The 25,893-nt window shown below is 38.2% G+C and overlaps 1 protein-coding gene and 1 pseudogene across 10 annotated transcripts in view; one reads left to right on the forward strand and one right to left on the reverse strand.

Annotated features, from left to right (window-relative positions):
- Positions 1-25,893, reverse strand: part of NCKAP5 (NCK associated protein 5) — a 1,111,865-nt gene that overhangs the window by 414,382 nt on the left and 671,590 nt on the right. The window lies entirely within an intron of this gene.
- LOC122453999 overlaps positions 1-25,893 on the forward strand; it is an 86,019-nt pseudogene that overhangs the window by 12,477 nt on the left and 47,649 nt on the right.

Below are 25,893 nucleotides of genomic sequence, written 5' to 3' on the forward strand. Positions count from 1 at the left end.
ATATATGGAGTTGGGATCGACATATATGTAGTAAAAGTAAAAAGGTATGAATGGGACTAATAGGCACTGAATTTAAGGTTGGGTTAACTTTGTGATGAAAAGTAGGAGAAACAAAGATGACCATAACTCTATTTGTAATATTCTACTTCTTAATCTGCTTATTGAGAATATGTGTTTAGTATACTATTCTCCATATAATTTTGAACCAAAATATTATTTAATTTAAAAAATATTTAAATGAAAAAATTGAATATATTTTCTTAAATAATTTTCCTACAGATTTAAATTTCTTTAAAAGAAAGTAGAGACCCTCCAATGAATTTTTACACTTCACTCAAGATAGAAAAACTTACCCATCCTTCAGAAATAGTTTAAAAACTATACAGGACAACTGGGAAGGTAGGTACTGCAAATTATTTACATGATTTCAGAAAGAGAAATACTTTCTGGAAATGGATATATTAGCATGAGTTTTCTCCAGAAGAGAAGAAACATGAAGGGTCCAGAGAGTTTGTTGTTCTTTCTGTTGCAATTGGTGTTGCCAAACTGCCTATTCTGTTGTTGGCTCCGTCTCCACAATCCCAGTAAATTAACAGGATAGCTTATCAAAGTAACTCATGCCAAGGAAAAAAGTCCTAGTGATTTGCCCTTGTCCCCCTCTTAGGCCACAGAGACCTACTTAAAGTGCAATAGCCTGCACTTGTTCTCAGCAAATTCAATTACATTTGTTTCTGGTCACTTTAGTGGGCCACAATGATTGCAAACTGTACTGTGCCCTCATCTCCAGGCTAATTTTCATACCTGCAGTGTGCACTTGATGGGTAGGCTTTGTCTTTTCCATCCAAAGTTCTTCATTAAGGACCAAGTTATAAGCAGTGCTGTGAAGCACTTTTCAAAAGACTTCTTTGTAGACAGTCTCAGTGGGCTTCCCAGTGACTCAGCGGTAAAGAATCCAGGTGCTGATCCCTAGGTCATGAAGATCTCCTCGAGGAGGAAATCGCAACCCACTCAGTATAGAGCCTGGTGGGCTACACTCCATAGGGTTGAAGTGAGCTGGACGCGACAGCACACAGGCACACACCCACACACCCCCATACAGTCTTAGCCGCCCCCTGCACTGCACTCCCATGAAATCTAGTACCTGCTCATGCCCAAACCATTGCTTTTAATACTTAAGGCAGCCAAGATCAATGATGATCCCTAAAAACCTTCCTACGAAGTGAATCCAATATGTGTTCTGTTTGAGAAAGACCATTTAAAAATGTGCTGGATTATGAACTCTCCAAGTATTTTTTCCATGGTTAACTGAAATGTGAAACTTTACAAAATATCAGGTATCATTTTTCAACATACTTATTTTGACTTTAAATACGAAAGAACGCTTCTTCCCCCACCCCCACCCGCTTGCAATTGTCTGGATGATAATGGTGTAATTGCAGTAATAATTACAAAGGGTGTCAATTCAATTTAATTTTAATTATTTAAAATTTGTAAACACTTCAGGAAAATCTCATTAAGCTAGATGAGCCAGCTTGTTGGCAAGAGGGACCAAGAAGTAAGCATTTACAAATGATTTACATTATAATATCCACTTACTCACACCAAGCTTTCTGAGTAACCAGTAATCATACCCTTTGGGGGTGAGCAGCATTGGTAAAGCCTGTTACAACTTTAAAAAAAAGATTTGTAAAGTTGAGGATATAAATAAAACTACCATATTCAAAAATAGCCAGAAGAACTTTGGCCTGTATGAACTTTGGAGAATAAACAAAAAGACTCTCACGAATTGCATGCATTTAAAAATATTGGTGATTCCACATCAAAACAGAACAAACTCACAGATTTAGAAAACTAACTTAGGTTTACCAAAGGGGAAGGTTTGGGAGGGGGAATAAATTAGGAGATTGGGGTTAACATATACACATTACTATATATAAAATAGATAATCAACAACAGACCTATTATAGAGCACAGGAAATTCTACTCAATATTCTGCAATAACCTAAATGGGAAAAGAATCTGAAATATATATATATATATATATATATATATATATATATATATATATATATATATATTTGGGTTAAATTACTCAAACAATTTTAAGATTGTTTTCAGCTTGTTCTCACAGTGACCCCTGTAGATTTTGACCACAGACAGATTTTACACAGTGCCCCTAAGCAATCAGTGGCCATGGAGTGTAAGCTATGGAAAAGACTAAGTGGTTTCACTTCCCTTTGGAACAAATGGACACAGCGCACCCTGGCCAGGACGTTCCCCTCCTTGTTGGAGATTCCCATTCCGCTCAGCTCCATCACCAAAGCACTTTGTGCTTTTGCTCCAGAGCTCCAGGGCTCCATATATATATATATATATAATGCTGCATCACTTTGTAATACACCTGAAACAAACCCAACACTGTAAATGAAATAAAGTACAATATAAAATAAAAATAAGTAACAGAAAAAATATTGGTGAAACAGACATCTTAGAATCCCTGGTTTCCCTGATGGCTCAGCGGGTAAATAATCCTTCTGTAGTGCAGGAGACACAGGAGACTCGGTTTGATCCCTGGGTCGGGAAGATCCCCTGGAGGAGGAAAGGGCAATCCACTCTGGTATTCTTGCCTGAAAAATCCCATGGACAGAGGAGCCTGGCAGGCTATAGTCCACAGGATCACAAAGAGTCAGACATAACCGGATGATTAAGCCCGTTCGAGTCTCTACCAATTTGGGTTTAAGTCTCTTTTACTTTAAGATTGTGTGATTTGCACACCTTCCTCAGTCCCAGGGCCTCACCAGGATGTGAGGCTCTCAGTGCTCAAGGGATGGCAAACCTCAGCCCTTGCACAAGACACGTTTAGAAGGAAGTACTCTGTGGTGTAGCAGTGGAGAGGGGGCCGTATTACACCTGGGGGCACCTGACTCAACTCTATCTGGGATGTCTTCTAGCCTCTCTGAGTCTGCCTTCTTAAAATAATCCAAACATGAACAGCTACCTCACAGAATTTTAAGAAGAATTTAATATGCCTGACATACAGAAGGCAGAAAATATGTAAAGTTTGTGGTGCTAAAAATGTTGAAATTAAGGGTTACCCTTCAGTTACCTAGTCCACAGTGACTAACATTCTGGCGATTAGTGTCTGAATATGTTTTAACTTCAAAAACTAAAGTTTTCCGAAGCCATCATCACTGGTTTATTTGATAATGAGAATTATAATAATTAGTGAATGAAGGCTATGTGTATTAATTTGTAAGATTAATAAAATATCCTATATCACAGATTCTCTGGGCAATATTAGGAGGCTTGAATGGACATATTTATTAGGCAAATTAAAACCCCACGTGGCGATAAAACACTCTCACTGTCACATTTAACCAGATCTGTTTTCATCTATTATTGGAATTTTGGCATTTCCTGCGGACACTTGGCAAGAAACAGGATAATAACAATAATCATTATTACTGCCCAGCTCGAAAAAGGACTTTTAAATTTCTAAGACATTTTAAGATTGTTTTCAGCTTGTTCTCACAGTGACCCCTGTAGATTTTGACCACAGACAGATTTTACACAGTGCCCCTAAGCAATCAGTGGCCATGGAGTGTAAGCTATGGAAAAGGCTAAGTGGTTTTACTTCCCTTTGGAATAAATGGACACAGCGCACCCTGGCCAGGACGTTCCCTCCTTGGAGATTCCCATTCTGCTCAGCTCCATCACCAAAGCACTTTGTGCTTTTGCTCCAGAGCTCCAGGGCTCCAGCATGCTTTGGTTAGTCGACCTAAATCCCAGGTCATCTTTTAGGGTCTGACTCAAAGCAACCTCACCAATGAACTACCATCATGCCCAGGACCAGTGCTAAAGACAAAAGTTTTACAGATATAAAACTGGCCCTTCGAGCAATGGAGCCACAGACATAGAGAACTGACCTGTGGACACGGTGGGGGAAGGAAAGGGTAGGATGAATTGAAAGAGTAGCGTTGAAACATATACATTACCATATGTAAAAGAGACAGTCAGTGGGAATTTGTTGTATGACACAGGGGGTTCAAATCTGGTGCTCTGTGGTAACCTAGAGGGGTGGGATGGGGTCGGAGGTCAGAGAGAGGTTCAAGAAGGAGGGGACATACATATACTTATGGCTGATTCATGCTGGTGTATGGCAGAAGCCAGTGCACTGTTGTAAAGCAATTATCCAATTAAAAATAAATAAATAAACTGACCCCCCAAAGTTTCAACAGAATGGAGGAAATATTCATCAATAGGTAACTGTCATTTCAGTCTGATATGCTAAAATCTGCTAAGAAAATACAGATAATACATTTCATTGAATTGAGGGGATCTGGTCATTGCCTGTTCTAACCACCCATGGCTCCTACTGGTAATTGACAGTTTAGCACCTGCAGGGGTTTTTTTTTAGCTTCTCCAACAATTTTTTTTTACAGCTCTTTACTGGGGTGTAAGTCACTTGAAGGAAGGAACCTGGGTGTCATTCTTCTAGACGATTCCCATAGTACTTGGCATAATCTTGGTTACAACATCAAAGTTCAGTAGAGATACATTAATTAATTGTATATAGAAGATTCAATGGGCGGAATGGGCTGGGAGAAAGCAGAGCTTCTTTTCAGAAGAAGGCATAAGAGTATTATGCTGGTGAGGGAAAAAGAGAAATGGTTTCATGTGGGGAGTTTTTTTTCAGCAGGAAATAAATAAATGAACAATCTTTGCACCATTTGAAATCTGCATTCTACTGGCTAATAGAAAGTAATCTTTCCTATTTGTAAAATGAAAACCATGCAAAGATGATAACACACTTTGTACTAAATCTATTTAAAGAAGGAACAACAAAATTTTCTCCATTAGCTAAATTCAGCCCGGGATATATAAAATGTACAAAATTATAATTCAGAGCACATTTATTTTCTGCTGCTTTTTATTTTCTGAAACATTAGTCCAAGAATATTATTCTACTTTTTAATATTAAACTGTATCTCTTAAGATTCATACATACATTCTCAGGGGGACTGGGTACCACCAGTTTTGTAAAATGTTAACTGTTTGAGTGGCGAACTAAACAAAAGATTGCTATATTTTACATTTATAACCAAACAGCCTTTGATAGTTCAAAATATTTGTTAACCTTTGTCTCAGTTTTATCACTAAAAATAAACAGGAATAACAGTGCTTGCCTTGAAATATATATGCAGCTGCGCACATCTGTGAAATTCTTTTAGATTCTCAGATGGAAACACTATTAGAATCATTAAAATTTAGTGAACCTTGGGAATTTGAATCCTTTAATACTGTAGAGGTAAAGTAATCAGATTAATGGATTTTTTTTTTTTTCTTAGTTACTCTTGTCAGGAGTCCAGGTTATTCAAGATCAGAAGTTTTCCACTTCTCTATTGAAAAAAACTGACTTGACACTTGGTAGAGAAATAAGTCAGCTTCCTAATTATTCCCTCTTCATGTTCCTCTGAGACTACAGCTGATCTGGGCTTAAAGTTATTCTTTAACTAATTAAACTCTTTTTCTTTAATTAAGCAGCTCTAAAAACCTTACTTATAGACAACTGGTTTCCCTATAACCAGAATAATTTTCTGATAAATAACACAAGGTGGGTGAGTGATGACCAAAAAATGGCTTAAAAATTACTTTTGTCAGATGAAGCCTTTTAGTTAAAGGACAGAGGGGAAGAAGAAACAAAAGCAGTTGGAACAGTTCCCAAACTGAACTGGCCAAAATTTGAACAGGTGCTGCACTCTGTAAGGCCTGGGGTCCACGGGGGAATACTTTGCTAGTACTCACAGCATGGCTAACCAGATCTGAAGTAAGCCCTCACCCTGAGCACCTCAGAGCATTAAAAGAGACCAGATACATAGATTAAACCCATGACAAACAAAGTTGTTAATCCGCTATATTATAATGCACAGTGGATATGGGAAAGAATTAAGCCCTCTGCTCCCCCTGACGTAATCTAACTGTGTTTAAAACAGGGACCTAGAAAATGACAGGCTTTCAGAGCATATTTGCAGAATGCTGCCTGGATGAGTATACGTGAATGAATGAAAAAATGAAAAAACTAAAAATCATTTGCTAACCTCATTCACCATCCTCACTGTGTAGATGAGAAAGGTGAGGTCTAAAGAGTTTAAATGAAATACCCTGGCTGATTCATGTCAATGTATGACAAAACCAACTACAATATTGTAAAGTAATTAGCCTCCAACTAATAAAAATAAATGGAAAAAAATAAATAAATGAAATACCCAGGTTCACACACGTATTTTTTCAATACACGTTAACTGAAGGCCCACTATGTGTCAAGAAATCTAGGGTTATAGAGATGAACAAAACTGCTGTTTTCCTGTGCAAATGAGCACATTCCCCTAGAGGGTTTGCAACATTATATTTATCATTGGTTTCCATCAGCAGTATAAGTGAAATTTCCAGGTTCACAAGTCAGAAGTTCAGAAAATCTTCCTTTTCCTTTTCAACAATTACAAAATAAACAGATCAGTAAATCAAGTCAGCCTCTTCTTTCTCTGATGATGGGCAATGGGCATGGGGACAGAAGGTTGGTTTTCCACCTTTCTAGGAAAGAATGTTAAGGTGGAGACAAGGGATGGGCAAAAAGAGTGGAAAATGGAGGGTTTCTGGCAAAAAGCATTAGCAAGAAAAAAATCTGTTATCCTCTTTAAAATGAGGAATAATTAATGAAAAACATTCAGTACAATTATGCTAAGCCTCTTTGAAGGAGTGGAAGACAACTCACAAGGGGAAGGCAGGGATTAAACAACATCAGGGAGCAATATGATCAAAATCATACTACTACAACTGTTTTTCTGGTTTGCTTCCTGGGACAGGGAGTGAGAGACAGGGGGAGAACAAAAATGTAGAAGAAAAGAGAAAAGAGGGAGATGAAAAAGGCACAGTTAATCTGGAGATAAATTTTAGTTCCTATTCACCAGAGCTATAGTTCTCAGAGTGATAAACTAAACTAACAACTGCCTGTTGCCTCTGCCTTCATTGGTAAACAGCTCTTTCTCTACTTCAATCCTACCAGAGATTTTATTCTAAAGTGGCTAGGTGTAACAGCTCATTCCTTTTTTTTTTTTTTTTTGAGCTGTAGTCCTAATGACAAAAATAACACTGTTCAGAAAGCAACATGTTATCTGCTTGAGTTGAAATTTTTCTCCTAGCTGGAAATTTGCCATTTCTAGTCCAGTGATTCAAGATTCTCAAAAAAAAAAAAAAAAGTCAGATGCTTTGGTCAACTCATATTCTAGAAAGGTAATTGCTACCTACTTGCCAACTATCTTAATCACAACTCTACTTTCATACTCTTGATTTTACAGTCAAAATTTCCTTTCTGAAATAAATCTTTGCTATAGAAATAAATTTTTAATTAGACAAATGTGTAAAGTGACCTTTAAAAATTAAAGGTTAACTTTCTTTACTTTTTAAATCCTACTGTGCCATGTGTGGCCATGTAAATCAGCACTAGTCTAATCTGTTTCTCTTATGATTTCTACACTCTTTGGCAGATTTCCATTTAATTTTTTCAAGTCTAAGTTGCGTACAGGGTAAGATTTCAAAGCAAGCTCCATTTCCTGGTGTCTTCATACAACTTCGGTTTTTGTTACTAAGGAAGCACCTTCTTTGCTATGCTATGCTGTAAATCCTTTAATTCCTCATTCTCCTAATTCTTAAGTAATCCATTTAAACTGCAAAAGCAAATACTATGACAGCATTCCATAAAACACATAACTTGCAAGCCAATTTATTTTTAAAAGCCTATGTATTAATTTCACCTTAAAATTTTATATTAATTGCCATTGAAAATTCAAATTCAAGTACTTATATAGTGTAAATGGAGGAATAGAGGTAGTATATGATAGATAAGCTAGTACATATATAATGATCCTGTAGTGTTTATCAGAATAAAGGAAGACAGCAAAGGTAAGTCACAGGCTGGTACAAAATTTAAGCATAAAACTATCTGAGTTTGCAAGGAAATGCAGGCAGTATTTAATTATGCACTAATCCTAAAATGCTTTGTTTCAAAAGGCATACTCAGAAACTCAGTTATTCCTTCTACAAACATTGACTGAGATCATACCTTGTTTAATAAAGTATTGTCATACAATGATGTGTTATATCCCCACCCCTGTGGGGAAAGAACATATACAGAAAAACCACAGAACAGAGTAAAATATGCTAAAGGGCTAAAGAGAGGCTCAATGTGCTATGAGAGATGGACAGGAGCAGCTTATCGCTGGCTGAGGTATGCAGAGACGCCCTCATGTAAATGAAGTGTTTGTGCCGGCCCTCTTACCAGTGGGACAAGCCACGATGGGGGCTGTGAGAAGTAGAACATACATTCCAAGGAACAGATCAAGCACTGAGCGTGATACTGAGAATTTACATGTTGTTAAGTTAACCAGTGTCCTCCTGGGGGAGGTGGATAGAGTGAATTCACAAACAGGCCAAGGAATCTGAGTTTTGAACTAAATACAGTGATGATGGGCAGATTGTAGTGGGGCTGGAAACAGAAATAGTTCAGAGAGGAATTCAAAACTAAAAAAGCAAACTTCTCTTCACAAGGTAGAATAATATACTTTCACTCTTATCAAATCTGATTTGGGATTTCCTCAGGAATTAGGTCTCTACCAGACCACCAGGATTCACCATTCAGCAAATTAATGAGTCACATAATGGCATTTGTAACCCACTGCAGTATTCCTGCCTGGAGGACAGGACAGAAGCCTGGCAGGCTATGGTCCATAGGGTTGCAAAGAGACGGACACAACTGAAGTGACTTGGTATGGTATGGCATGCAAGGCTTTGGTCTCTAACCAGAGCTTTTTTTTTTTTTTTTTGGCCATGCTGCATGGCATATGGAATCTTAGTTCCCCGACCAGGGATCAAACCCGTGTCCCCTGCAGTGGAAATGTGAAGTCTTAACCACTGGACTGTTCTAGTCCCCTATAACTAGACCATTTTCATTTCATCCCAGAAAATTAAAAACCTGATGAAAAGTGCCGACAAAACATTTCACCTAAAATCTTAAATTTACACATTTTTGTAGGAGGCATTACAATCATCTTCACAGATGTACCTGTGAAGTCTATTTATAAAACCTTACTTTTACTGGAGTCAACTATATTAATTCAGAGAAGTAAGTGGGGATACAGGAATAAGGAGTGGTGTTACCACAAAGGGCCAAATTAGAGGAAGGCAGCTTCATTTTAGACTCCACAGGTGATGAAGGCACAATCAAGGGTGAGGGAGAATGGTAGTCCAATCCGCCAAGAAAGGAAACTCTGAATGAGTCATCCAACCAAAAGAGTGGAAAATAGACACCAAAGAAGAATCAAAGGGCAAAAAACAGAAAGTTGGGCCTAGTTTGAAATAACAGCAAATAATGTAGAACAGTTCACTTTTATCTTAAAATATGGAACGAAGTAGAAAGCCATATTGAAAAGGCCAAGGATAGTATGTGCTACAAGATACCAGACTATTTAAAAAATAATGATGCCACTTTATATCAATCCAAACAAAAATTGTTAATGTCAAAATAAAACAACACAGATATATTGACTGTAGTGAATTTAAGCTCTGATATGTGTGTGCAGACGATGAAATGCTGTTGGGTGACATTTACTGCATTATTTAGTCTATCTACAAGTTATTGTCTCTCTAGGTTTCATTAAACAGCCAGACACAGCACTGCAAGAAAACATAACTCCCAGCAATGGCACCTATCCTTTTGGTGAGATATTTGAAAGTACAACTATTCTTTTTAGTGAGATCTCTGAATTTTCCATCTGGCCAAACTGCTTGAGGTTTGCCTGGTTCCCTTACAGGGTGTCCATTTCACCATGAGTTTTAATTATGGGGACAGAAAATACTTTCTTCTTAAGACTGCTTGCAACAGTTATTAAGAGACTCCTATATGATAGATAGAGAGGAACAAATTCCTCTACTCATTCTTCAACTGTCCCTCCTTTCCTTACATTCTTGTTTTACATATTTAATCAAGTTACTTTTGAATCCTAGTATTAACCTGTATTCTAGGCAGGATAATTACATGGCTGAATTATCTATATGATGTAGATTCTTTTATTGTACCTATCTTTTATCTGTATCTATGATATTGTCATTTGAAATTATTTCTTTGCTTATACCAATCCAGAAACTCTGTCTCTTTACGACCAGCTCAACTCTAGCCTCTTCATGAGAACTTCCTCAAAGGCAGCATCTCCTCTCTGAATACCGACACTCATCATCCCTAGTCTAGCAACTCTGCTCTTTATGATAACCCACCATGTATTAGTTTCAAATGGTCCCTATTATGCAATTCCATATTCTTCTCTAACTCTCCATTGCGCCCAGGATGGTTTTATATTATGTATGGTATTATATACCGTCCTGGGCACAAAGAAGAGTTATCAATAATACTTATTGATAGATAAATTATAAAATGCCCCTTTCTTTAGCAAATTAAGGGCTTGGTAAAAAAAAAAATCTGGTTTTATCTTAAATGTTAAACCTTAAAGTGTTTATCCATATTGCTTTTCATTTTCAGTGAAGGTTTGCGTCAGTTACATATCAAATACTAAAAAGCTCTAGATATGAGAACTGTGCTAAATATAACCAGGGTAGTTAAAGACATATGGACTTCTGTTATTCTTCAAGTCAACAAGCATTTACTAAATGTGTACTATTGATGACAAGTGGGAAATCTTTCCCATGTTCTTTTTTTTACAGATACAAGATGAGCATGCACATTTGACAACAGCATAACTTTTTTTAAAAGAAACATCTTTCAGGCAATTTTGTTTGAAAATCTGTATGCTTAGAAATCTATGACTCCACAAATGAAGAATATAAGGAATGGCTGTTTTACTTTGATCAAATATGTATCTTCTCAAGTATAAGACAATAAGGGAGGAAGTATATAGTCCCCTCACCAGTCCAACCAGCTGAATTAATCTGATGACTCCAGGACAACCGACAGATATTTCAGTCAGAGAACCCTACCCTCCTAGGACCCAAATTAAGTTAACCCCAAATGAAGTGAAGTCGTTCAGTTGTGTCTGACTCTTTGTGACCCCATGGACTGTAGTAGCCTGCCAGGCTCCTCTGTCCATGGGATTTTCCAAGCAAGAATACTGGAGTGGGTTGCCATTTCCTTCTCCATGGGATCTTCCCAACTCAGGGATTGAACCCAGGTCTCCTGCATTGCAGGCGGATTCTTTACCATCTGAGCCACCAGGGAATCCCTAAATAAATGCATTAAAAAGCATATTTATTTTTCCTAAGATGTCAATTAGACTAAGAAAGCAAAACCATCCCAAGAGCTAAACTTTAAGCTATTTAAGTAAATTGTACTTAGCATTTTTAAAAAAATCACAGTTGTGATATGATTGTAATATCTTATATATATAATAAGTATTTTTTTCATAACTAAAAATATCACATGCACAAATTCTTGCAGGTGGTGGGTGTGTTCTGGGGACCAAAAATATCAAACTTTCATGGAAGGCCATTTAGGGAAGAGGTTATTTCAAAGGGAAAGGTGTTATCCTGAAAAAGTTCCCAAGAATATACCTACCATGACAGGTCTCTACTGAGCAAAAAACCAGCCTATTAAAAATTCGAGATATCACCAGGTATAAACACCACAAAGGCAAAGTGTACTGTGTCAATATATTTTATAGCTGTATGTTCAAGGGTATGTTTTCATGAACTAGATTAATCAAAATATAAGAGGCTGTCTTCCCTCCTATTTTCTAGCTGTCCCTGAAATCCACTTTGCTGCCAACTATAATCCTGTCCCCATTTTTATTTAAAAGCCATTAAGATGCTAAAGTAGTAAAATTGAATGGAGATGTCAAACGTGAGACAATTTTCCTTTCTTATGACCTATGAAGACAAACGTGCACACGGGGGTAAGGAATATAAGCTCTGCACATAATGTCCATCAGCATAAAAAGACATCACTCCTCTTTGGGAGGAATTGACAATTTATTAGGAGGCAGCATTTGAGCAGCCTTCTGAATATCTTGTCATTTCTTCCCCTAGTGACTTCACCATCCAGGCTTCTCTCTGCTCTCCTTGCTGGATCTGGGGACTATAATAAGCCTGACAACTAACCTATCCTCAGAATATTATAGGGACTTCCTGCATTCTTGTCTAGGAAGCTACAACTCAGTAAACAGAGGAATTGCATTGGCAACAGCTACTGAAAAGAGAAAAGCAAAGCTAGTTTCCATGTCCACAAATGCTAGAATACTCAAGAAAACTGTTTAGTCTTTTTAAAATTTTGTTTCATTCATAGACAGTAAAAAAACTGAATTTCACATTAGATTAGACTCAAATTCAATCACTGCATTTAGGCCCTATGTCAGGCACTATACTTGAAATCACTCATCAACAGTATCTCACGGAATCTTCAAAACCTTCTTAAGAGAGATTTTTCTCTCCACTTCATAATTAAGACACTGAAGTTCAGAGAAGTAACTCATCCTGCCCAAATCACAGAACCAGATGAAGAGCAGAAAGCCAGGCTCTGGACTTAGGTTTGAAGTAAGGACAGAGGACAGAATTACAGGAACTCATTGTCTACTGGAACTATCAAACCTCTTCTTTGAATATGTCAGAGAAAATGAAAGTGAAAAAGTAGAAAGAGACATATGAGTTCTTAGAGGAAGAAATTTTTTTTAAAAAAGCTCATAATTGATGAAAGCCCTACTTCTCTTATAGGACTGAGCCTTTATTTAATTAATCCTTGGTGCCTGCTGGGTCTCTAGGGCTATTCCATCGTAAGGAAACAATGATAAGCCCCTCACCATCTAAACATCTTTCTCTGTCTTCCAAACATTCTGCATAACTAAAAACTGACAGACTCTTGTATCATGCCCACTGATTCTTCAGTCATTTCATGTGAAAAAATATATATATATTAACTCAGTGCCACTCATTCCAATCTTGCTGTACTCCTGTTTTCTTAACTTTTCCTGATAAGTAGTAAAGATAAAAGGTAAACAATCTTAGAGATGGAACAAGTCAAGTGTTATAAAAGAACATTAGGTGCTATAGTTTTGTAAGGAATTACAGTGGTTGGGGCAAAATCTTTAAAATCACATTGAATGTTCAACTTCCACACTTGCGGCAAAGACAAAAGGCCCAATTAAGTTTACACGTGGTGTTTTTTCGACCTCTGGTAAAAAGGGAAATCAAGACCAAAAAAAAAAGTTATGGCATCACTGTATGAGGCCTGGCCCCACACCTCCCATTAGATGAGAGATGAGGCAATGCTCTTGCACAATGTCTGGAGGGTCACTGAAGTGCATTACCCAGATCTGCAGCACAGATGCTGAGTAGCATTTTCAAAAGAATAAGACAATGGTTATGACTAAGTTATCACAGAGAAAAGTACAAAAGCACAACTTGAAATATGAAAATTCAACATTGTTGTGAAGAAATAAACACTTGTCTGTCCTGCAAATGAGCCACTCAATCATCGTGAAAAGCAAATCCTTCAGATAGAAATGAATGAAACATTCCCCTCCTCTTTCGAGAGGTACTTATTAGGTATGTGATCTGGTGGATGGCTGGAGATCATTTTAACAGCAGGGTTACAGATTAAAAAATATATTTAAAAGACAGTTTGCATTTAATTTTATTTCTGGTGAGATTAATGTTCTATAAAGTTAGATGAACAAAAATGCTCTGTGAAATCATTTTCTTGGTGAATCAATCTTTTATAGTTCAATTGCTTACAAGGTTTACATAGGAACCTTTATAAAGCCAAAGCAGATTCAGTAAAAGGCACCCATAAATTGACTCACATGGAGAAACAAATAACAAGATTGTATTATCAGTAGATTTATATCTAAATAACAGAGTAAGGATTTGAATATGTCAGACGCACAATAAGTGGTCCAGTCTCTCCTGAGTGTGCTCCTCTCTCTAACTTCAAAGTAGAAAACACTAACAGGCAGGCAAAGCCAAGCTCCTGTTGAAAGGCACTAGCCATACATATTATTCCAGATAAGCAAAGCAAGGTTAATGCAATCCCCCCGAGAGAGACATCAGAGGGACTCAGGATTAATTAATCACAGCAGGAAGAAGCTGAGTTGCCAGAGATGTTGCTAAGTCACCCCTATAAAAGGGACCAAGTCGCTCCCTTCTTTAGGAGTAAAATGGAGATGTGATTCTGAATGTCAAATCGTGGATTTATAATCAATAATGCTATTGTCAGATCATTTACAACAAATGTGTTTATTCAGCTGGCATTGACAGGGAACTCAATTTATTACCTCTGAACTGTTTGAAGTTATATATCCACTGCCAACATGCATTTATATGTGCCGAATCCATCTGCAGTTTCTCTTTTTCTGGTCAGGAGAGTTCATATAGTTTACCAAGGAGCCTGACCAGATCATAAATCAAGGAGAAGCAATTTCTGATAACTGAATATGAGTTTCCTCTAAAGCTTTTATGTGACCAAGATTTGAGGAGCTCTGTGACTAGCACAAAGGAAAACCCATCATGACTTTTCCCCCCCTCCCATCAATTGCTTGCTTCTTTGTTCTAGAATGTACAACTATAATTTCAAGCACTTTTCAGCATTTTAATTCACATTTGTCCTTATACCCAGGAAGGCCTCAGCAGCTTATCTTTCTCTCTACTCATGGCTTCCATTGTATCCAATATAAACTGAGCAAAGCAAGTTGCTACCAACTTTTGACTCTCCTGCCTAAGATAGGTTTTCAATTTGTTTAAAAGTAGGAAAACTGAAACCAGCTAACATATATTTTGTGAGGGGAAAATGCTGACATTTGAGAATAAGAGGTGGTGGGGGAGAACCCTTTAAGATCTGCTATATGACAGATTAAAAACAGACCAAGAACTAGAAATACCCAACCAAACCCCTCCCTCCTTCTGGAACTGTCCATGGTTACCATACACCATGAAAACCTCCTTTCCTAGGCACCAGGCATCAAACCCAACTCAGCCTCAATGACTCATGAGTCAAGATTCCTATTCCATTTCTTTCTTAATAGGGAAACCGAGGAAAGACAGGCAAAAGATGCTGAGATCAACAGACGCTGCCCTATCTCACAGAGTCTTCATCTTAGCAGGCTTTTCATCGCTAGCTATAAAACATCATCAAGGAACTGCACTGGATGCAAACAAATCTGCAGTGCTTTACAAAGTTGATTTTAAAGCTTCTCCCCATTCCCAAGTACAAGTGATCACAGCTGGAAGACAGAGCTTTGAATACCCTGATACACTGCTGCGTTGTGCTTTGCTTAGTCTGATTCTTTGCAACCCCATGCACTGTGGCCCGCCAGGCTCCTCCATCTACTGGGATTCTCCAGGCAAGAATACTGGAGAGGGTTGCCATGCCCCCCTCAAGGGGATCGTCCCAATCCAGTGATTGAATCCAGGTCTCTCGCAGTGCAGACTGATTCTTTACTGTCTGAGCCACCGGGGAAGCACCCTGATATACTAAGTGCAGTGTTTTGTTTGAGCAAAGCTTTGCCTATGAGAAAAAGTCTTTCTAAAAGGGTCTTCTAACAACATAAAAACAACACATGTGCCAGAAAGAATGCTGAGCTGAAAACCAAAGTTACTTCTAAGCAGATAATGTCACTTTCCCACAATTACACAAATGAAAAAACAGATTAAGGAAAACTGTTAAGAAGTTTTACTTCGACTACAGCAGAACCATTTCAAGGAAGAGATAAACTCAAAGAATGATTACAAAATGTTGTAAAAAGCCAAAGAAAGCTTGGCAAATAATGAAATTTTAAATTACGGCTCACATGAAAATAAATTATATTGCCCATCACTGCTCTGGGAGGGGTATGCTTTGCATAAGGAATACTCAGATGCTAGAAGGAAAAAAAAAATCCCAATAACTATTATGATAATCCAAACACAATATTGTTTACAAAACAGTCTGTCTTTTAATCTGTCTCCCTGAGCATAACCATTTAGTAACCACAGTCACAGCACTTGTTTATTTTATTTCAAATTCTGCCAGAACGTAAAAGTTCATTAAAGTAAATGGACCAGTCCATCTGAGGAGATGCTGGTACAAACAGCCTCCTTAGCATGTGACTAAAATCAGAGAGCTCCAAGAGGTTCTGGAAGCAATATTTTTACAGCATCGCCAACAGCCAAACTGGATTAAAGTGATCGAAGCTATGAAGAGAGTCATTTAGCCTTGCCCTCTTGCTTAAAGTGTTGATTGCCTAAAAGTTATGAGAAGAAGGTTCTCTCATTTCCAGCCTCCAGAGTAAGCAAAAGGGAAACATCTCAGAAATCCACAATCTAATAACCATACTTGTAATTTTTTAAAAGCTCAAGTGGTAAAAACAGCTGTGGAAAAAACCCATTTTTGTTTTTTTCTTCTTTAACAGAAATTGTTCTCTCTCATAAGTGAGTTTATCACAAGGAGGGACATAAAAATGTAACTCACAGGGAGAACAGTACAGGCCAGAGGCTACTGTACAAAGTCAGTGCATCTGGTGGCCTGGTGACCTTGGCGAAGTCAAGGAGAGGTCAGGAGGTCTCCCGGAGCTGCAGGAGAGGATCAGTTGGTGTTTCACTGGCATTCAGATAAGCGTGTGAGACACTGCATGAGATTATGAATGTTTGGTGGAAAACTGTCTGTAACAATGTAACACACAGTTCACACAGATACTATCATTTGATACCTTTTTCATTCATCTTAATGTGAACTCCTATCTCTACTCACCCTTCATGCCAAATGTTCACATGAAAGACTAAGGAATGTGTGTGCTCATGTGCGTGTGTATCTGTGTGCACATGTGCACTTGTACACATACTTAACATATGCATGTGTTTCCCTCATATGCTTTATTAAGATCATTAGAACCGAAGGAACCATAATTGATGACTAGAAAACAGTAGAAATAAAGCAAGAGAAATCTGGAGCTCTACTACATTAACATGATAAAAGACAAATTTAAGGCTTAATTACCAAACTGTAGAAGCTATTTAAAAATTATGATTCATGCTAGAAGAGCCCACAACTGAAACAGCCTCGTCATCATATTTCTTTGTGTGTTCAATAAGTGCTCCTCTTCTTATTATCCAGAAAACGGTCTTCTTTTTTCTACAATGCTTCTTACATTTCCACAATTAAACTCAAATCTATCACAGAAACTATAAACTAAGTTCTCCAGATAAATTAGAATTGTAAGCTAGATATTGCCAATGCAACTCATTAAAGATAATCCATCAAAGTAGGGAAATTATATGTGTTTCCAAGCCATTCAGGCCTGTACACTTTCTCTCTGGCTCCCTCCGATCTTCCCTCCCTCTCTCACTCACTCACAGGTTCACTTACACACACATACTCATCTATGAAAACCATTGCAAGCACTGGGATTTTGCGTGCTATATTTTCCATTAAACTGAATAAGACTAAACTCATTTCCTTGCAATTAAAAGGAAATGTTGTCTACCCTCCCACATGAAAAAACCCTATCTTATTTGTATTCTGGTCTCAGAAACATTAGAATAACAAATCTGACCAAAAGAACTGTGCAACGGTTGTAGAGAAGTGAGGAGAATGGGAGAGAAAAGGAAATACTAAAATCTGAGTCTTTAACATTAAAGAAAGACCTCTCCTTGTGACAGAGCACTCTTGTGGAATCTAGATTTGTTCAGAGAGATTACCTCAATTTAGGTGCAACAGTGGCAAGTTTTAATTTTAAACTGTATCTGAATTAGCAGTTATTCCATTTAAAACTTTTCCTGAGACCCTGAGGGAACAGATAACCCAAATTTAAGCAGAATGGAGGAATTAACATACCATTTTCATAGCTACTTGACCAAAAGAACTGTGCAACGGTTGTAGAGAAGTGAGGAGAATGGGAGAGAAAAGGAAATACTAAAATCTGAGTCTTTAACATTAAAGAAAGACCTCTCCTTGTGACAGAGCACTCTTGTGGAATCTAGATTTGTTCAGAGAGATTACCTCAATTTAGGTGCAACAGTGGCAAGTTTTAATTTTAAACTGTATCTGAATTAGCAGTTATTCCATTTAAAACTTTTCCTGAGACCCTGAGGGAACAGATAACCCAAATTTAAGCAGAATGGAGGAATTAACATACCATTTTCATAGCTACTATTCAATAGGGTTTTCAGAATGGCAACACTGGCATTTTGTTATATGAGTTAAGTTCTCCATCCACATTCTGGGATTTTGTCACCTCTCATTTAAGCTCTCATTCTCTATCTTCAATAGTCTATCAGATATCCCAACTAAGATATTCTAAACAAGTCAAAAAAAAAAAACAAAACTATAGTCCACCTAGAGGGATGGGATGGGGGAGGGGGAAGCTTCAGAGGCTTGGGATATATGTAGACATGTCTGATATATGTTGTACAGCCGAACTTAACATTGTAAAGCAATTATACTCCAATAAAAAAAATACTTTAAAAAAAAAAAAAAAAGATATTCTGATGTCATCCAAACCTATGCTGAAGACAGAAAACACTGTTTCTTAGTCTGCCTTCAGGAAAATAGGCAAATAAAATTAGGATTATTTAGGAATGAGGTTTGCTGGAATCTAGCTTTGAAGAGATGAAGAAAAGGAATGATGAATAAAAGAGATGAACAAAAGGAATCCAGGGTCATATACAAATGGGAGTGGACATAAATAATTAGGTTATAGAGTTGACCTGAGCAATGGAGCCAGAGGGCTAACTCTAGCCTGTGGTTTCAAGAGATACTGGTGTCCTAGGGAATCCAGTATAGAGGATGGGAAGCCCAAGCACCAGGGAATACTCAGTCAGGTGGGAGGTGACATATGAATGCGACGAAGAATGCCCCCCAGCAGCTGGGAGTGTTAGGACAAGTTTCAGCCAGAGAAGAGGCTGGGTAGGGTCAGCCTGAGTGGGCCAGGCTGCGTTACAGGATGAGAGACTGGGCTCTGTTCATGGAAGAGCAGGTGCAGAGTGTCTCACGGGAAAATAAGACTCTCAAACAGGTATTAGCATGAATGAAATGTGAAGGGAGGACGGGGTGAAAGTCACTCTGGAGCTAGGATTGACCCAGAGAATCGCTACCAACAGGGGGAGTGCACCCAGTCTTTTATGCCCCTCATGAAGCAGTCACTGGATGCGGGCTGACCCTGAGAAGAATAATGAACTTGGGCAAGATGTTGTTCTTTACCTGGTGGAGATATCCAGAGAGGGACTCCGCAGAGATCTATCTTCTATCCAAACCCCTAGTTGCTGGAGGAAAGAAGAGGAAGTCCTGAGGGGAAGGGTCTGGACAGTGCGTCACAGATGGTCTGGAGAGCAGCATCACAGAAGCCACAGCACTGCAGATAAAGCCTGATGACAAAGGTGGGCTTAGGACTGCCTGAATCTCAGCAGGCCCAGGGCTCACTCAGATATGCAAGGTACAAGGCTCTGGTACCAGCAAGACAGATTCCCCTCAGAGCCACTCAGATACTGCTCTAATATAAATCCTCATGGTCTTCGGATTATCAGTGGTCTTATACGGTCTATATTCTAGTGACAGTAATAGTAATAAGATGGCCTGAGTAGACTATTGGAGGCATGAAGAGAGGGGAGTGCACAGCAATGAACAAAGCCACTATGTTCAATTTCAGGACACCAGGAAAACTTATCAAGGGACTCTTTCCAGACTTTATACCAGAGATAGGTTCCCTGATCAAAGCTGGGACTATTAGAACAGTAACTCAACTCTGGGTCTAAAGAACCAATAACAAAATTAGGAGAGAGGTAAAACCATTCCTTAAGGAATCCTCTGACTCCAGCCGAGTCACTGCTGTCTGGGTCAGGCCTGCGACAGTGGGCGCCACCGAGGAGTCTGAACCACAACACCAGGTCGGCTTGCTCACTAGTGATCTGTCTAGTATCCCAAGATGTCTGAAACTAACTTCACCTTTAGGTAGGGATTTCAGAATATAGATAACCAGGGAAGAGTCTATCCTTAAGATTCAACTAACAAACTTGTAACTAGCAAAATGATTCATCATGCTACTGCTAAGTCACTTCAGTCATGTCCGACTCCATGCAACCCCATAGACCGCAGTCCACCAGGCTCCCCCGTCCCTGGGATTCTCCAGGCAAGAACACTGGAGTGGGTTGCCATTTCCTTCTCCAATGCATGAAAGTGAAAAATGAAAGTGAAGTCACTCAGTCATGTCTGACTCTTAGCGACCCCATGGACTGCAGCCTACCAGGCTCCTCCATCCATGGGATTTTCCAGGCAAGAGAACTGGAGTGGGGTGCCATTGCCTTCTCTGAAAAGCCCGTTAGGGATGAATCTAAACATAAAAACATGGATTTCCTCAACCGTTACACTCCAAGTTTGAAATCAGGAATTTTATAATTCTGGATTATCACTTTCCTTTGCTTACTGGATTGGATAGAGAACGCAAACTGTGACAGGATGGCCCAAAAGTGCAGCCCGAGGAGTTAAATGATAGAGACTTGGGGAACCAACATTACATGCTGAGGTACTTGTGATTCAGTGGAGAATTTCAAAATTAGATGCCTTAAGATCTTCCTACAGATCCCGTCCAGCCTAAGTATTGACAGAAAGTAATTTAAAAATGGAAAGCACTTGGAAGTAAAATTTTGTTATTGTTGTTGTTATTCTAACACCTTTCTAAACTCCTTTCCTAAATCTTTTCCTTCTTAGGGGTATCGTGAACCCCTCTGACACTCTGTTCCCCAGAAGCTTAGAATCACTCTGCTCTAGAATCACTAGAATCACTCTGTTGTAGAATCACTAGAATCAACTCTGTTCCCCAGTTGCCTAGAAATCACCACTAAAAGAGATAACATGCTGATGTGGGCAACATCCCAGAATTTTTCCTCTGGTGTCCAATCAAAATTATTTTCTCATTCCCCCAAGGAATTCTTCCCTAATAGGTGAATGATGAAAACATAAAAATTAAGGCATTGATGGCTATTGTTACTTAGTGGGTTGCCCATCCCAGCTATAGACAGACATTTCCTTTTAATTCCTAGTGATGCGTAACAAAGATGAAAAAAAGGATAGTATCAGAGTAAAGTCTGCCATTTCCTCCCTGCCTCATTAGATGGTAGGGTTGGTGTGGCCGGGCAAAATGAGAATAGCATACAAGGTAGCTGTTGAAAGTGAGTGACTGAATGAAATGGCAAGGGAAAAAAGCACAGGAGGTTTATAAAAAAATAATAGGTTAGCTGAGTAAAGTGATGAACAAAACCCCAGTACCTAATAATTATAGAAATCACTCATAAATATTTATAAATGTCATTGATTCATTCAATAGATACATACTACATTCAGCATCTAGTATTTGCTTTTCAGTAAGTATCTTTAATTATGTATTCCAAAGTTATAATTTATGGCAGAAACTTCAACAGCTAAGGCAGGTATGTGGGAAAGCATATTTGGCCAGAGAAACCATGGCAATGCATTTAATATCACCTCACATATATGACAATTATCAGAACTAGAGTTAAATCAACTTGGTAAACTCTGAGATTAATACCACATGTAGAGTTCGCTGATGACCATGAAGTGTCACTTTAGTGTCAGTTTATGATTTTCCTTTTGTAAAACGTAGAATGAGAACCCTGTCTCCTTACATAATGAAAAATACAATTAGAGTTCTCAAGGCTGCGAGGAGAATTACTATGGAAAGGTAATGAATGGAAATTAAAGACAGAGTAAATTAAGATGGGATGATATGGTTAATGAGATATGCTGTGCCCACTAGAGCAGCAGATTCTTTTCATCCCAACTTTGGATCAATTTTTAGGTAGGGGTAGTCACAAGGAAGCAAGCTTGGTACCCACTTGCTATGAGAGGCACCTATACATCAATCCGTCTGCAGCCAAGAGAAAAGGAGAAGGAAAAATTTCCTGTATGATCTCTCCAGGCTGCCTAAGGACTGATTTCTAAGTTCCAGTTTCCTAGAGAGGCTCAGCCTCCCAAGGAGTTAGATATGTTCACCACTGTACCCCTGCCTTCTAACTCCAAGGGAAACCTGGTTTCCTTAAGGAATGAATGGGCTTTCTTCAAGTCATTGTTCCTGGAGGTCTCAGGATGATAAGCTGAACAAAAACTTATATAATTACTTCCACATTCACATACATACAGACAGTAGGGTATATTAGGGGGTGTGTATATCTGTGCATCCTCTTGTATATGTAGAGGTAGCTTATTTTATCACATATTATATAATTATAATGTAATGTAATAATATATTTGTAATAATATATTATGTAATAATATATTTGTAATAATATATTATGTAATAATATATTTGTAATAATATATTATGTAATAATATATTTGTAATAATATATTATGTAATAATATATTTGTAATAATATATTATGTAATAATATATTTGTAATAATATATTATGTAATAATATATTTGTAATAATATATTATGTAATAATATATATTTTATCAGTATATATATAGCTCATTTTTGCAAAAATTATGGGAGAATCCAATCCTAGGCATATTTATTCATCTTAATAATTTAGTGGTTTAAATGTACATGAAAGGTCACTCCAGCTAATAATAATTTTAGAAGAGGTGATCACACATGCATCAATTACTTTAGAGAAAACTAATGAAATAGCTTTTAGCATAAGGGAGGAGACAAAAGATGGCACTAAAGAAGCAAAGGAACACAACTATTCATTTCCGGAAAGTTTTAACTGTACACCAATCATATTGGCAGGGCGCACTGAATAAAATATCTGAATCTGAGAAAAAGAAGGCACTCTTAGGGTGAAATAGGAACAGGAAAAGCAAGAGCAAACAGGACCTACAATAAAATTACAGTGGCCCCATGTAGCAGGATTGGTGGAGTGTCCACATAGGAGAAACTTCCAGTCTTTATACTATCCTTTCCAATCAAATGCCACTTAATAGAAACCAGATAAAGTTAATGAAGCTGGGCAGTACTCTGCTTTATTGAGGACATTCTGAAGACAGAACCACGGGACGGGTCTTATTCTTTTGGAGTCCTAAAGCAGAAAATAGAATAGTATTCTAAGCAGAAAATAGAATTCAATCTTCTTGCCAATGATCTTAAAGATATGCTTGTTGAGTTTTGAAATTCAGAAAAAAGTATCAATGCCTTCAGGATACCATATGCTTTGAAAGGGAGAGGAAAGCAGAGAATTAACATTTCCTGAGAGCTTCCTCTATACAGACAGACTAGCACAGTGGGTAAAAGTAGACGCTTAGAACCAGACTGCCAATTTCAGAGTTCACCTCTGCTATTCACAAGCTGTGTCAGGGGGTTGTATTGTTTATGTGAATTAATATTACTGCAGAACATAGGAAGTGCTCATTAGAAGTTAGCTGTTGTTTTTGTTACTCTGTGCAAGGCCCTTTCTGACATGTTTCATGGCCTCCCTTGTTTCAGTAGTGTCCATGCTCTTTTGTTTATCTAGACTCATCTCATCCCCCTACCCTTTTCCCTTCTGCCTTCCCTTACTGTTTCTCCTCAACATCTCACCCTTTCTAGGAAACACTGCCTGACCTCTCCAGAGTAGAACAGGAGTCCCCACTCCCATTTCACTACATCCTGCTACCATTTGTCTCACTGGAGGCAACTTGAGAGCGCCCATTCCACACCCAGGGTCTAGTCCAGTCCTAGATATTTACAAGGATTCTACACTGATGAGACTAGTATGCCCCTTCACTGAATCCATATGAAAACCTTACAAAACGGGAACACTGTTCCTCCCATTTTGTACTAGATATACATGAATAACACAATGTTGAGTGAGGTGAAGATTCAAAGAACACAAAATTAGTAAAAGCAGGATCCCAGATTTGAACCAAAATCTGTCTGAATCCACAGTTTGCAATTTTCTCCTGAGCTTATGTTCCATATGGATGTGTCTTACGGATTTAATGACAGACTCATTTACAAAAGTGTATCTAGGTCTTGAATGACAAGGGAATCATCAAACAAGCTTGGTGTCAATTATTAGCCTGCTTTTACATGTGCCAACTAAATATCAACTTTAGAACAGTCATCCTCAAAGTGCGGCTCCTAAAGCGGCAGTATCAGCAGGATGTGCGAATCTGTTACAAATACAAACCACTTGTCACCACCCCAGAACTACTGATTCAGAAACTCTGGGATAGAGCCTGGCAACCTATTTAGCAGGTGCTCCAGGTGATTCTGAGGCAGGCTCAATTTGAGAACCACCTTCTTCTGGGTGTGCTCATTTACTGACAGGCGCTCCCCTTGCCAAGAGGCACACCCAGTGGAAGAGCCTGGATGTTTGCTCAAGTCCCTCCCAGCGATTACAGGTCTGTGATTTTTCCACTTGGTCACAAGTCAATAACCCAGCCAAGCTTTCACCTGAAGTCTTAAGTTCAATGAAGTATACTGAGCAATCAGTAATATTTTTTTTCTTGAAAAGATGATGTCATTATTATAAATGGACACATTAAAAACAGTTTTGCTTTTCATGAATCCCAATCATTCAAAATTATTAGGCTTTTAATTGTTGTTTTTGTTTAGTTGCTAAGTCATGTCCAGCTCTTTTGAGACCCCATGGACTATAGCCCACCAGGCTCCTCTGTCTATGGGATTTCCCAGGCAAAAATACTGGAGTGTGTTGCCATTTCCTTCTCCAGGAGATCTTCCTGACACAGGTCAAACCTGCATCTCCTGCATTGGCAGGCAGATTCTTCATCACTGAGCCACCAGGGAAGACCCAAGTTTTTAATTATGGCATGCTAAATGCCATTTTCAATTCACTGGCAAATATTTATTGAGCAATTGTGTACCAGGACTGTTCTAGGAGATGGGATATAATGTCAGACAATGTCCTTGACTACAAGCAGCTTATGATTAAAAACATTCCAACAGCAAACTAATATAGCATTCAATGGTGTTTCAAATGCAATATTATTTTGCTTGTGAAAAAATCTAAACTATCAAGTCATGTTCAAAACCCATTATGTCTATGGCATTTTAAGAATCATTGTAAAAACTGAATCATCATAAGAAATATCAAAAAAGAATATAAAAATGAATCTCATCATATTCACAGAAAAACCCAGTAGGGCTTCTAAGATGCAAGAAGCAAATTCTATCTATTCTGCTGATTACAATGAAAAACATCTGAACAAAAGATATATCTCAACTATTTGAGAACTCTGAAAATTTTAAAAGTAGCACGTATTTAAGAAGAGTGAGAACTCAAAGAATGACTCATAAGGCAGTGAATTTGTTTCTTTGTTCCTCCCTCTCTTAGATTTGAGGACAGACCAGATTTTCAAATTGTAGAGCAGGTATGAACCAGGAAACACCCAAGAGAAAACATTAATTTTAGGCCAGAGGACAAGGAAGGGGGACCTCTGTGGGTTAGGGAGGACTGTGTATGGCAATTTCCCTCCCCTCCCCTCTCCTTTTTTCTCTTTTAGTTTCCCTGCCTTGCCCTGAGTAGAGCACTGGTAAGGAGGATATACTCCTGTTGGGGGCAGCAAACATTCTGATACCTAGAACTCTAAGAGAAAATCTTTCTTTCCGACCAGAGGAATTGGAAAAAGAGCTCTCTATGGTCAGAAGAGTATGAAAAGAATTCTTATGATTCTTTTTCCCCCTTTTCTCTTTCCACTTTGTGACAAAGGTAGACCCATTTGTGGAAAGCAGAAATAGTGCAGATAGCTTAAAATCCAGCTTTGTAGCCAGAAACAGAAAAAGGGACTCTGAGAGAGCTGGAAAGTGTGGGGTATATTACAGAGAAAAAGAAGTTGCAAGGCGGGATTCCCTAGTCCTGTGTATAAAGTGCTTGACTTACTCCCAAGATACACATTTTTGGAATTATC

This window comes from Cervus canadensis, chromosome 15 (genome assembly GCF_019320065.1).
Source record: "Cervus canadensis isolate Bull #8, Minnesota chromosome 15, ASM1932006v1, whole genome shotgun sequence".
Taxonomy (NCBI): Eukaryota; Metazoa; Chordata; class Mammalia; order Artiodactyla; family Cervidae; genus Cervus; species Cervus canadensis.